The sequence below is a fragment of the Tachypleus tridentatus genome, chromosome 11 (assembly GCF_004210375.1).
Source record: "Tachypleus tridentatus isolate NWPU-2018 chromosome 11, ASM421037v1, whole genome shotgun sequence".
Taxonomy (NCBI): domain Eukaryota; kingdom Metazoa; phylum Arthropoda; class Merostomata; order Xiphosura; family Limulidae; genus Tachypleus; species Tachypleus tridentatus.
In genome coordinates, this window is record NC_134835.1 from 29,549,536 (window position 1) to 29,562,918 (window position 13,383).

General features: G+C 33.5%; 1 protein-coding gene across 5 annotated transcripts in view; it reads left to right on the forward strand.

The window, feature by feature from the left end:
- The first annotated feature begins 577 nt into the window (after positions 1-577).
- Positions 578-13,383, forward strand: part of LOC143231845 (coronin-2B-like) — a 47,786-nt gene continuing 34,980 nt past the window's right edge. The window contains exons 1-3 of one of the 5 annotated variants that reach the window (XM_076466558.1): positions 614-817; positions 1,588-1,699; positions 3,154-3,241. The gene's annotated coding sequence lies outside the window, so the exon portion shown is untranslated. Of the gene's footprint in view, positions 818-969; positions 1,193-1,587; positions 1,700-3,153; positions 3,242-13,383 lie in introns of those variants that run through there. The other 4 variants (XM_076466559.1, XM_076466562.1, XM_076466563.1 and 1 more) reach the window with 4 other exon arrangements.

A 13,383-nucleotide genomic window follows, 5' to 3' on the forward strand; every position in this document is an offset into this window, starting at 1 on the left:
TTTTTGAACAGATCTCGTATGTTTTTAATGAATAATGTAGAATTTTTAGCAAACTATAGAGAATCGGCTGGTCAAACGACAAAAAATAAGGTCTTGGTATTTATAATTGTGGGAAAAGGAACAGTGAAACTATTAAGATCAAATTTATTTTGGAGCAGATTTCAATTTTATACGTTAAAATGGATAATAACTGAACAAATGTTTTGATTAAGATTCCCGAATTTTTGCAATGGATGGGTAAGACGACCTTTCTATGCCTATGGAATATAAAATAGTTATTTAAGAATATCATTAAAGTCTTCACGTCACAGAAGAATATCTAATTAAGCTTTAAGAATAAGCGTATAACTGTCATCAAGAAATTATATAGCTGGATTTAAGTCTCTGTGAGTATTAATTAATGCATATTGCGATGGAAATTTTATTGTGTTTTAGACTAAAGTCAACAGAAATTGGGAAAATTTTATTTTGGCTAATAACTTGTAAAGGCACTTCTCTTTGTAAATGGGCTATTTATTTTTCTCTATTTTTGTTTATTTTCAGTATTCAAAAACGAAGAGGTCACTTTAATAATTTTAGTGAATGAATGTTGAACAGAGCGAGACACACCCGTTCGAATTCTGCATGTGCAGTGAATGAGTTGAATGTATACGGTAGAGGGTTTTGTACAGTAAGAAAGCAGTTTAATAGTTGTAAACACGGAATTGTTCGTATTTCTCACTTCAGGCTCTCTTTTTTTTTTTGTTTTTGACATTTTTGTGCAAAATATTTTGATATAATTCAATAGTTATTAATTATCAGACCAACTGATGGTTTTGTGAGTATTTAGAGTTTGTATTTGATTAATGCATCACAATATCAGTATTAATAGTAACAAATTTAAAATAAACTTCAGGTTCGGTGTTTTTAATACAAAGTATTACTGGACTGTGTATTGTATTAGTATTATATGTTTAATATCGAACTCTCAGTTTACTGTGTGTCTCCTAAATTGCTTATATTTTATATAATCATAAATTCATGTAATGGTGAAATGTTTTCAGACGTTACTAAATACACTAATGATATAGATTATTTATACAACCTAGGTTTTACGGTGTAGACTACATTGTTTCGGTGAAATTTTCATGGGACAACAGCTTTGAAAAATCGGAAGCTGTTACTTTCCTCCAGCTTCGAGCGTAGTTACATTGTAGGTTTTATATTTAAAGTAAAATATCGCAGTGTTTTAAGTAATGACTACAGTACTTCCAGTTATATTTGTTTTATGACAGTAACTTTACGTGTTATAACTTGTTAAACAATATTAAAAGGCTCTGACTTTTATATAATTGATCAGAATAACAGTGTTAATTATTTTCTTAAGTCTGATCGTTATAAGTAGCTATTTTATTATTATAATAGTAGATTGATTTCATTCAGTAAAATACTTAAATAATTATATGTTAGTGTTCAGTCGAGGTTTATTTGCATAGACTCGTAATATGTATGTTATTTTTTATTTTAGTAATATGTAAATGTATACTTTTAATAAACCCAGCCATCTTTGTATACGCCCAGTGACAACAAAACATTTTGATTTTCTAGGGTTACCATTGCTTCATTGTCAACTGGAAAGTCGATAGTTTTAAACATTCGAACAAAATAAATGCAACAAAAGAGTAGTGCTGGATTAAATATAAAGATAGACATATTTGAAGTAAGTTGTAAGTTTTCAAACGAAAGTAATATAATCGTAGATTAATTAATTGTCAATCAGTTAATTAATGCTAAGGACATAGAATGTACAAAATGACAGAAGGATTTTTAGTTTATTGAAATTAGCCTTCACAATCAAATAAAATTTAAAAAGTAATACAAGTTAATTACACACATAACATCATTAAACTGTTTCTTAAGCCTATGTTTCTCCAATTAAGCTTGTAGGTCTTGAAAATATTACTCAGGGTTTCTATACAAGTTCTATTTTTAGCCTTTTGTTATCGTGTAAATTTGTCAAAGTATCTGAATCAAGTCATCTCATGTTCTTGTATACTATAAAGAAAATACTTCTGAAATTCTAAACATCTCTTTTGTAGCTTCAAATATTTTATTAAATTCCCAATAGTACACAAGGTTGTAATATTCTACTTTTTTATGTCATAATGAATTATTTCACGATTATAAAAGCTAAACATTTCACTGAAGGTATTATGAATATCCACAGTAATTACACTTATCTTAGCATTTTTCTATAATATTAATTTGCACTTCCATACAAAATCTTTTCCAAAGAACCGTGCTTCAAATGATCACTGATGTCGAGAAACCCACTTGTTGAGAAATTTATATGCAAAAACGGCTCGTTTGGGTTGAGAAAATATTTTACATAGAAGAGCGAACAACGTTTCGACCTGCTTCAAACACATTAATGTTTGTGAACATTTTTGTATTGTGGCTTATTTATTCAAATACCAAGTTTATTTTGGATAATAGATAAAATACCAATAGAATCAATCATTCCCAACATGAGAGCATGTGGATTATCACTGATTTTAGAAATATTACTGTTTAAACAGAGCCCTGAAATAATTAAATTTATCATGCTTAGGAAATTTTCAAATCTTCAAATAAATATCATTGTATATTTGCTTTTAACAAACTTGACAAATTTTAATTTTTTAATCAGTTTACCACATATTAAGGAAGTATCAAAGATAAATTTATCACAAATTCTTTCACCATATTTCCTTTTCCACTTGCTTGCCAACTGTCAGTTATTTTTCCCTAAATTAAACTTTCAGCAATCCATATATTTGGAAGAATTACTTTTTAATTAATAAGAATAGTAAATACCATTAAGTAACTTGCACTATAAAACCTTACTGGTAAAATTATTAAATTGACAAGCAAAACAATTTGTAAAGAACTAATTGCTTAGAATCTACTGTTTTGTAGGCATTACTGTTCGTTTATTTCTTTGTGTTAGTATTTCATTCTACGATCTCAGCAAAGGTAACTTTTAGAATGTAGTCTAGGTTTAGCAAAAGTTTAATTAAAAAAAATGGGAACAAGGTAAAAGAAATTCTGAAGATGTCTCATAAATTGAAAGTTGAACTTTCTTAGAAACAACTGATGCCGTCTCATATTGAAGGTGTAATAAATTCTTATTAGATCAACACCTTTAGTGACCACCCGTTCTGGTCTCAGCATCACTTCTCAGATGATAGATTCAACATCTGTTACCAGACCATTGTATAAGGTAAGATTTTGTTGTTTTATCAAACTAAGTTTCTTTAGATAAAGAATGGTTAAAAATTGAGCACAATTTTTTTTTATTGTAAACTGAGTTATTCATGAATCTGAAGACGAAAATTTAACTGTTGATTTCTGTGTTGAATACAGAAAAATAAAAACTTGCATAGGCCATAACATCTACATATTTAGGAGGTTTTCATGAACATAGAAATATATATATATATATATATATATTCTATTAAGTCTGTGTGTTTGTAATTTACACTTTGTTCACATAATTACTGAATTGGAAACATCTAAAGAGATTCGGTTGGATTATGTTATGAATCTGGCCCCAAATTTCATGTGAGTAGTCCTTTTATATTTTGTGTTGTTGGACAGATTGGATTAAAACATTAGTAAGAAAGTATTTATATCACCATGCAGCTGACACTGTATATACATACAAGACAATAACATCAAGGAAGTTATGTTAAAATTATCCATGAGAAATTACAACATTGTTGGTCATATTCTGGGTTGGTTTTTTGTTATAAAATTTAACCAAACAATCAACTTAATATTTTAACTGTGAAAAAAAACAGAAACAAAGAACTTGTATCTTTGGACTTTTGGGTATTTAGAGAAATGGATCCTTGGGCTAATGGACATTCATCAATAAACATCTTTGGTATCCTCAGCTAATGTTTTTATAACTTTAGCAAAGTGGATTTGAATTGTTAATGTGTTAAACTGAAAATAGCAAGTATAAAGAAATTACATGGGTATTAACAGCTGTTAGAAACTTTTTTAACAACACAGACATTTTAAAGCAATCCACCTGTAAATTTTTAATGTTACTACACATTACTTCATGTATAATTACTCTTGGTATATTTTTATGTATCTTGTATCTTTATAACTCTACTCTATTGCAACTTAAATTACTTCTGCTTTGAGTTTTCTCTTAAATAGAACACCTTAATTCTGTTACACACACACACTCTTTGTTAAATATTTGTCTGTATCACAAACAACCATGAACTTTTATCATTTAACTTACTGCTAAAACATATCAAACTTTTGGAAAAACATCTGAGGAATGAAACCCCAGTTTATCTTACTACTTAGTTCCTAAATGTGTATGTTTGTGGACAGTGTTATGTTTCAAAGCCTTTTCCTTATTACTTTAGTGGTTTAAAAATAGTGGTTCTCAAATTTTTCAGGCTTATGTACAACTTTTTATTTACTTTTATCAAATTAAAAGGCTCGGACCTAACTTTAAATAAAGAATATAAAAATCCAATAACAAAAATTATCTTTAACACTGGCACAATTTAAGAATATAATTTTAAGGAAAGAAAATACTGGTGAGTCTATGCAGGCAGGTGAGTCTGTAAGTGAGGATAGTAGTTGGTATATGTACATAAAAATCTCGGATAGGTTTTATTACAAATAAATGATTTTTTATAATAACTGTGTTGTGTATCGCTGATACTAGTTCCACACACCATTAGTGCCACTTCTAGCAGTTTGAGAACTCCTGTAGGATACAACCACCAAGATCTCCATACACAGAAATATTTCAAAATAATTCTGGACTGCTAAAGAAATTCTGTAACAATCACCACACAAACTGTAAGTAAAATAAATATTGAAGTTACATCACAAGAAGAAGAAACTAATTTGAAACTAGATACTGTTCTAAAAATTCAACAGAAGATATTGAGTGTACCATTTCAGTATTCAAAGCCAGCTTTGTGAATTATCAAGCAACAAGAAATTTACCAATTTTTAAAAGAGATTTGAATATAGAATATTGGTAAGAGAGGCCCTGTCAGCACTTTGTTTATTCAGCAAGTCTATTGTGTTGTGTATGCTAGTTGTTTTTTTTTGTTAGCAAGTTTTGCACCCCAATAAGATGATGTTGGTCTTGTTTTTTGTGCAAAGTGATATTATAGGCTATACATGCACTTCCTACCAGGGGGAAGTGAACCCTGGATTTTAGTATAGTAAGTCCACAAGTTTATTACTGACTTGAAGGCATTAGAAGTAGCTTTGTTTGTGTATAATTTACTGCACTTATTAAAAAAACCAAAAAAGAAAACCCTTGCATCTGAATATATAGACTTCTGTAATCCACCAATGTTCTACCACTTTGGCTTGGCATGGCCAAGTGGTTAGAGCGCTTGAGTGTCGCGGGCTCGAATTTCCGTCACAACAAACATGCTTGCCCTTTCATCTGTGGGACATTATAAAGTTACAGTCAATTCCACTATTCGCTGGTAAAAGAGTAGACCAAGAGTTGGTGGTGATTACTAGCTGCCTTCCCTCCGGTGTTACATTACTAAATTACGGGCGGCTAACGCAAATAACCCTCTTGTAGCTTTGCGCAAAATTCAAAACAAACTCTACCAGTGAGCTACCTACGCCTAAACTGTCTCTGTTAAAGAGTTCGCTTGTAGTTTCCTCTTATAAAAATGATCATGACGTTAGAATAATGTGTAGTCAGAACGCCTCTTTTCTGGAGCATTAGTTTAGGTTATTAGTAAATCAAACGACTGTTAAACCTTTTCAAGTTTTATTTGCCCGTTTTGGATATAGGCCTCTATCTGGAGCATATATGTAGCCGAAATGTTGATTAAATTATTAAAAAAAAACACAAAAAACTTTGAAACATCTTATTTAAGTGTACTACATTAAGCATTACCTGAAATTTAAAAGAATGACATTTCGTATTCAATCAGTTATATTTATTGTAAGACAAAAGTGTTAATGTTCTTATATATTTCGGTTTCATTTTTGTTTCTTTTGTTCTTTGAAGGATTTACCAAGACAAGTGTATAATAGTACACTTTTCAGGCTTTTAACGCGAGTTGCATTCTGTATTTTTTTTTTTTTTTTATTTCTCGCACATGTAGAAGGCTTATGTAACTGAGCCGAAAGCTTGTACATTAATAAATAAATAAATAAAATAAACACGGTAATAGACCAAGTAAGTTATTTTGTACAAATATGTATAATAGTGTATTGTAACCATAATTTCTTCTTCAAATATATAATCCTTTTAGAAATACAGGTTGCGCGAGTAATACGTATGTGCCTTAAGTAAAACTTTGGTTCATATATTTTTTATATAATCAATACAATTGAGCTTTAGATATATCGACTAAAATCAAGCCAGAGAAGAAAGTATAGATAACTAGGTGTAACAAACAGTTAACATTTAACATAATTAAATGACACACGTATGTGATGTACTTGTAATTTGACGATTTTTAGGACTATTTAATTTTTTAAATTGTAAACAAATCTAAAGTTAACACATGCAAGCGGTTTCCATGGTAGCCGACGCGACGAATGTTGAGCCCGAGACTGTATGATAGAAAGTTTTGAGCTTGCTTATAAATTACATTGAACCGAAAGTTTCATTATTAATTGTATCACTTGTATAATATGTAATAAATGTGATTGTGCTTTTATATTGGAAATCCCGGCTTATTTGGGGATAGTGAGATAAAATTCTGTAAAATTAATTAAACGTAGATTGTGTTGGTGTTTATTTTCTAGAATGTTGTGTTTTTTAATTCTATTCATTACTGACGTATCTCGGCTCGGCATGGACATGTGTGTTAAGGCATTCGACTCGTAATCCCGAGGGTTGCGGGTTCTAATCCCGGTCGCACCAAACATACTCGCCATTTCAGCCGTGGGGGCGTTATATTGTGACGGTCAATCCCACTATTCGTTGGTAAAAGAGTAGCCCAAGAGTTGGCGGTGGGTGGTGATGACTAGCTGCCTTCCTTCTAGTCTTACACTGCTAAATTAGGGACGGCTAGCACAGATAGCCCTCGAGTAGCTTTGCGCGAAATTCAGAACAAACAAACGTATCTCAGCAATGCTGATAAATACAATTCCATCTTGAGGTTTTAGCTTCATTTCCTGGATTTTTGTTTTTATTAGTTATTTCTGAGTGGGCATATATTTAGTTTGATTTCATTGTTTCTTTGTGGGTCTCACGTATTTTGCTCTGTGACATGAACAGTTTTATTAATGGAACAAAAAAAAAATATAGATGTGTTTATCGAAGCGCGACACATGTTCTGTTATTTTGTTTCCGCAAGCGTTTTGTAGTTGTTACCAGTAATAACTAAAGTACTTGGGGCCTTTGTTTTACGGGTGGTGTTGTCTGCCTCTGCAGGAGTTATGTATTTTTAACAGTAAAGGGAATGTGTACTTCCTATTAATAGCTACTCTTTGTAGTATTTGCTTGTTGGTGAGAACATGTGTTGGAGTCGCTGTGACAAAATCCCATATTCTTGATAGGTGAAGGGAAGAGAAAATGCCATTGACAACTATTCAGTTTTTATCACCGATGTTATCAAATGTTTTCGTAGAAATACTAACGTCAGATGGTAATCCGCTGAAATCAAACGGTTTGTAATGTTTCTGTTCTATAAACGTTCCTGGTCAGGTATTTGTAGTTTCCCGATTAATAAGCGTTTATCAAAGTTATACCTTCCGAGGTTTACAGTATACCAACTGTAGCAGACCAATATATCTTGTCGCTTGGCGCATCGATTTATAAACTTTAGGCGAGATTCTTGAAAATTCAGTTGGCCCAACAATAGTCTGGTGCTTTTGTAAAACATATGTTGTTGATTCTTAAAATCGATAATCTTAAATTTATGAACAGGCGGGACTTGCTTAATATACATTTATCTGCACAAGTTGCATGCATTTATAAATATATATTTAACTGAAACAAACATCGATTTTAAAATATATAGTAACAAATCCGTCAAACTGTGCACAGTTGCTTTATCAATAACGGTATTTTTTTACTTTAGTAATGTAAAAAATATTAGGTGTTTTTAGCAAAATAAAGGAGGCAAATTTTTAATAAAATAACAGCATAGTGCAAGTCTCTGTTATTGTTTCACAGTTATAATAATGAGTTTGTGAATGTTCTCTTTTCTCGGACAGAATCAAGTAAAATTTATATATTTGAGAAAGATGGTGAAAATAAGTGATACCCGTTTGTTAGATAGAAAAAAAAAATTAAAATTCAATGCAAAATTAAATCGGGGCACTTATTCTAATAATCTGTTAATTGTAATTATGACCTTAATTAAGAGTTTATTGATTAAAAATATATATTTTTTTCTATTTCAAATTGTCATTTGATGGGTCAGCAGTAAGGTAAAGGGCTTTCAGTTCTAAAATCAATTGTTCGAATTGTGCTTAAACAACAGCTATTACAGTTTTTCTCTCTTTTCGCCCTCGCTGGTACAGCAGTAAGTCTACGGATTTACAACGCTAAAATTAGGGGTTCGATTCCCATCGGTGGGCTCAGCAGATAGCCTGATGTGGCTTTGCTATACGAAAAACACACAAACACACTTTCTCCGTTTCACGTGTATAACGTAAAGCTGGTGGAATATAAGTGAAAATTACCTATTAATGTGCAGTATCTTAGTTGTTACTGATGTGAAGATCTCAATTTCTGTCTGAGGAATATTTAACAGGTATTGAGAAAGTGTATATTACTCTTATTGGTGGAACAGACTAAGTATTTATCAGTAATTAAAATATACTAACAAACTTTAGGCTGTTTTATCATAATTCTCTTTTTTTGATTGGGTCGTTGCTTAGTTAAAAAAGTCAAACGTTATAAACTTTAAAGGAAACTCGCTGAATGCCTTCGTAAAGCAGTCAGTAAGTTGGTAACTTTTTGTTAATACGTAAGGATCTCTGAAGGGGGTACAAAGATGTTTTGTGTGAAGAAAAATGCATTGTCGAATTTCATCAGAAGTGCACGTGTATGAAACTTTTAACACGATCAATGTATATCATTTGATTGGAGGTCATGTATGTAGCCTCTGAACACTGTATGAAAAACTACTGGAATGTGACATTACAGCGTATAGTTCATTAAGATCCCTTGTTATTCGATGTGTTGTATTAGGTGGTCAAGAAATAAATGTCGTTTTTGAACTGCGAAGTTTAGAAAAGTATAAACCAGTGTTGAAAAACATGCTTTAATAAAAATAAGCACCATTTGCTTTCATACACTTTTGCTAACGTATAACGGTGCTGTTTATGTCCCTGCTATAGAAATCAGTTTCTCCTTGACAGCTTCTGCAGCTGTCTGGTTTTGAAAGTGTTTATTGTCAAAGTGCTTGAAAAAATGAAAATGTATAGGGGAAAGGTCTGGGAAATAAGATGTATAAGGCAGAACCTCGATTCCAAATTCGTTCAGTTTTTGACAGGTCTCATAACGCCCATTTTGTTGACCTTCGGCTAGTTCATGCGGAACCGAATTATCCAACTTTTTTGGTCTTTCCAATCGCACTCAGGTGGTTGGCAATGTGTGATTTGCTTGTGCCCAGATTTTCTAAAAGCTCACATACTGTTGTGCGAGGATCTGTCTCAAGTGCTTCCCTCAATATGTTTTCATCATAGGATGGCTTCCTTCGATGACCTTCGTGGTTTTCAAGACTTTCATCTCCATGTCGAAAACTGGGAAACTAACACTGAACTGTACGTTCAATAACAGATCCATGTCTGAATGCCTGGTTGATGTTCTGTGTAGTTTCGGTCGCTTTTCGTCCAATTTTGAAGTCGTAAAGGAAAATCGGACGAAAGTTCTTGTCCATGCTGCCTTTGGGGTTGCGAAACTTACTGTGTAGAGTTGAAACAGCAGACAATTAAGCGACAAATGTTGGATTAAACCAACCAACCAACCAACGATAAGTTACTCAATATTCAGCTTCTAAATGTCATCGTGAGAATTCCGACATTTATTTCCAGACAACCGAATATTTCGTGGCTTTGTGCATCCTTAAGTGAACTTAAATTATGTTATTATTGATCGAGGAGACAGAAGGTTGTCGCAATGAGATGCCGATACAAGGCGACTTGTGTTATTTGGCAGTTATCAAAAAAAAAAAAAAAGCATCCTTCATGGTCCTTGAAACTGAGAATGGAAGTTAAAGGGCTCAAAAAGGACGTTTTTATTACCATAGTTATTTAGAATATTATAATAGCAGTTTTTTTTTTTTAATTTCGTTTAAAGCTACATGAGGGCTAACTGCACCAGCCGTCCCTGATTTATGCAGCTAGTTATCACCACCTATCGCCATCTCATGGGCTATTGTTTTACTAACGAATAGTGGGATTGACCGTCACATGTAACGCCTTTACGGCTGAAAGGTATAACATATCTAACTTCTTAATACATATTGCGGAGTTGAACGAAATAAATACTTTTAAATCTACACTAATTTGCTAAACAAATAAATAGGAATTTTTATAAAATATCAGTGAACTTTGTTTTGTGTATATTTTAGCTTCCAAAAAGTGCTTGAAAAACATTCTGAGAGAGAGTTTAAATGTTCCCGAAAAATGCTTGAAATTGAGCTGTGCAATCTCGTATGAAGCACGAGTTTTGAAAAGTGGTCTGGATTTGAGCATGCGTCAGAATTCGTTAATGTTTGAGTATTGTTACTGCATAAACGCTATCTGTATTTTGAGACCAGAAGTTACGGTACAAGTTACTTTCAAATACTACCATCGGTCAGACAAGAATAGCCCAAGAGTTGAATTGGCGCTGGGTACTGTTGACTAACTGCCTTTTCCCTAATATATCAGCTCAAAAGTGTGGATGGCTTTGCGTAGATCTCTCTTATGTAGCCTTGCGCGAAAATTCTAAAACCAGACAACCGATTAACGATTACTGTAAATTTTATTGCGTTTTTTTAATACGGGCTTAAGGATATCTCACGAAAGTTTTTATATTAACTGCCAGTAAAAACGAGGTGTTCCTGAGGCAGTAAGACGAGAACGTTTACTGATATATGTTGATAACACATTGTCGTTACATTTTGTAAATTGTGTTTTACTAACATGCTCTGTTGATGACAGATTGTCGTTTCGTGTTCTAGCTTAATCGTGTTCCTGTTATTAAATCTTTTATTTATTAATTTTTCTGTATTGATACTTGAGCTACTCGTGGTTTCTGTTCATTGATTTCCATCTAGACAGTGATAACATCGTTATACGAACGTGTTTTAGATATTGAAATCGACCCAAAAGCTAGAGCGTTTACGAGTGGACTCTTCGAGAACATTCGAGAATTTAGTTCGATTTGAATGTTGTTTTTTCTGTGGTGTACGTTTCTTTGTGCAACTTTATTTTTGTTATGTAACGATTCACAAGGCGTGTGTTTGCATAACGCACTGGCAATACTTTCATTCTGACTCTGTTATGTGTCGAGATTCGTTTTCACGTTGAGTCACCACCAGTAAAAGAAAATGTTGGCTCCATGAATATACTCGGTGTTGACGCATGTATTGTAAAATGCTGATTGAAGTTTTCACACTTGGATTTCACTTTTATAAACTGGTCTTCAAGTGAAATAACATACGTTTTCATTTTGGATTGTTTACACGTTATGCATGGAGATGCGGTTTGTTTATATATTTGTTTAATATCCCTGAGAACAGATATTGTAAAAATAATGTTTGTATAAATCAGACCAGGAAAACGAACAGTGACCAAGGCCGAGGATGGAATGTGAATCATATATGTCATGAAAGGACACAGTAATTGTGTCAGATCTACTCGAACTTTTTAGATGTGATTTGCTTCAGAACAGGAGAGGATATGCAGTGGCGCCATCTGTGATCAGATGAAGTATTTCAAGCATTGTTATATTTTTGTTTAAACGAAATTCTCACAAGTTTGTTTCAGAGAGCGATTCTGTCTGTAGATTTCTGGTAAATAAATGCCATATTCGTACCGCCAGTTTCTTTTGTTTTGGAATTTCGCACAAAGCTACTCGAGGGCTATCTGTGCTAGCCGTCCCTAATTTAGCAGTGTGAGACTAGAGGGAAGGCAACTAGTCATCACCACCCACCGCCAACTCTTGGGTAACTCTTGTACCAACGAATAGTGGGATTGACCGTCACATTATACACCCGCACGGCTGGGAGGGCGAGTATGTTTAGCGCGACGCGGGCTCGAACCCGCGACCCTCGGATTACGAGTCGCACGCCTTACGCGCTAGGCCATAGTTGTAGTGTGTGTGTGTGTCTGTGTGAACAATCTGGCTATGTTTTTTGCTACTTCGCGATGAGTATCGTAATTACAAGTAAAGTAAGTGTTTGGAAACAACCAAAGAGAAAATTAAACAGAGACGCAGCGCCCGAACTAAATTGTTTCTGTATCTTTGCTAAATATGATATTTCTCTTACGATCGGATAGTCTTGTTCTGTAACAAGGGGTGTGAAATATTTTATACGAAACCTTACAAAGAGTTTATAGTGCAGGTTAATGTAGTTTCTCATTACCTGAGCTGTGTATACTGGATGATTTCAGATTTTTCTCCACCTGGAGGATGTATGTGTCAATGAGCACTTGCCAATTTACGAGATCAAATATGTGGACCGTAACTGGCTCGTGGCCGGAAGGAAAGAAATGTGAAAACTGTGTCGTGCATTACGTTTGATAAAGTTATGCTTTCTAATAAAAGATATAAATACCATGATCACAATAAATATCACCAGCACGTTTTTCTGTCATTGCTTTTCAATTTGGGATTTTTTTTCTTTCTGTTTCAAGTATAATTTTTCTTTTTGAATTTCGTCTTTCCTGCTGATTTAAGGAATGCTAATTTAAAATATGGATAATTTATTTTAAAGGGTTAAAATGGGAAAAATTTTTATTTTTTGAAGAAACGTAACAAGCGACATTACGGGAACCAATCTTAACATGATTGACTCGTATCTCTGCGAATTCGTTTGGCGTCGGCCTGGCATGGCCAAGCGCGTAAGGCGTACGACTCGTAATCCGAGGGTCGCGGGTTCGTGCCCGCGTCGCGCTAAACATGCTCGCCCTCCCAGCCGTGCGGGTGTATAATGTCACGGTCAATCCCATTATTCGTTGGTAAAAGAGTAGCCCAAGAGTTGGCGGTGGGTGGTGATGACTAGCTGCCTTTCCTCTAGTCTTACACTGCTAAATTAGGGACGGCTAGCACAGATAGCCCTCGAGTAGCTTTGTGCGAAATTCAAAACAAACTTCGTTTGGCGTCGTAGGGCGTGCAAATAATGATCTATTCAAGCATTTTGAAAGAACTGCAAAACAAAGGACACAGTGACAATGTTA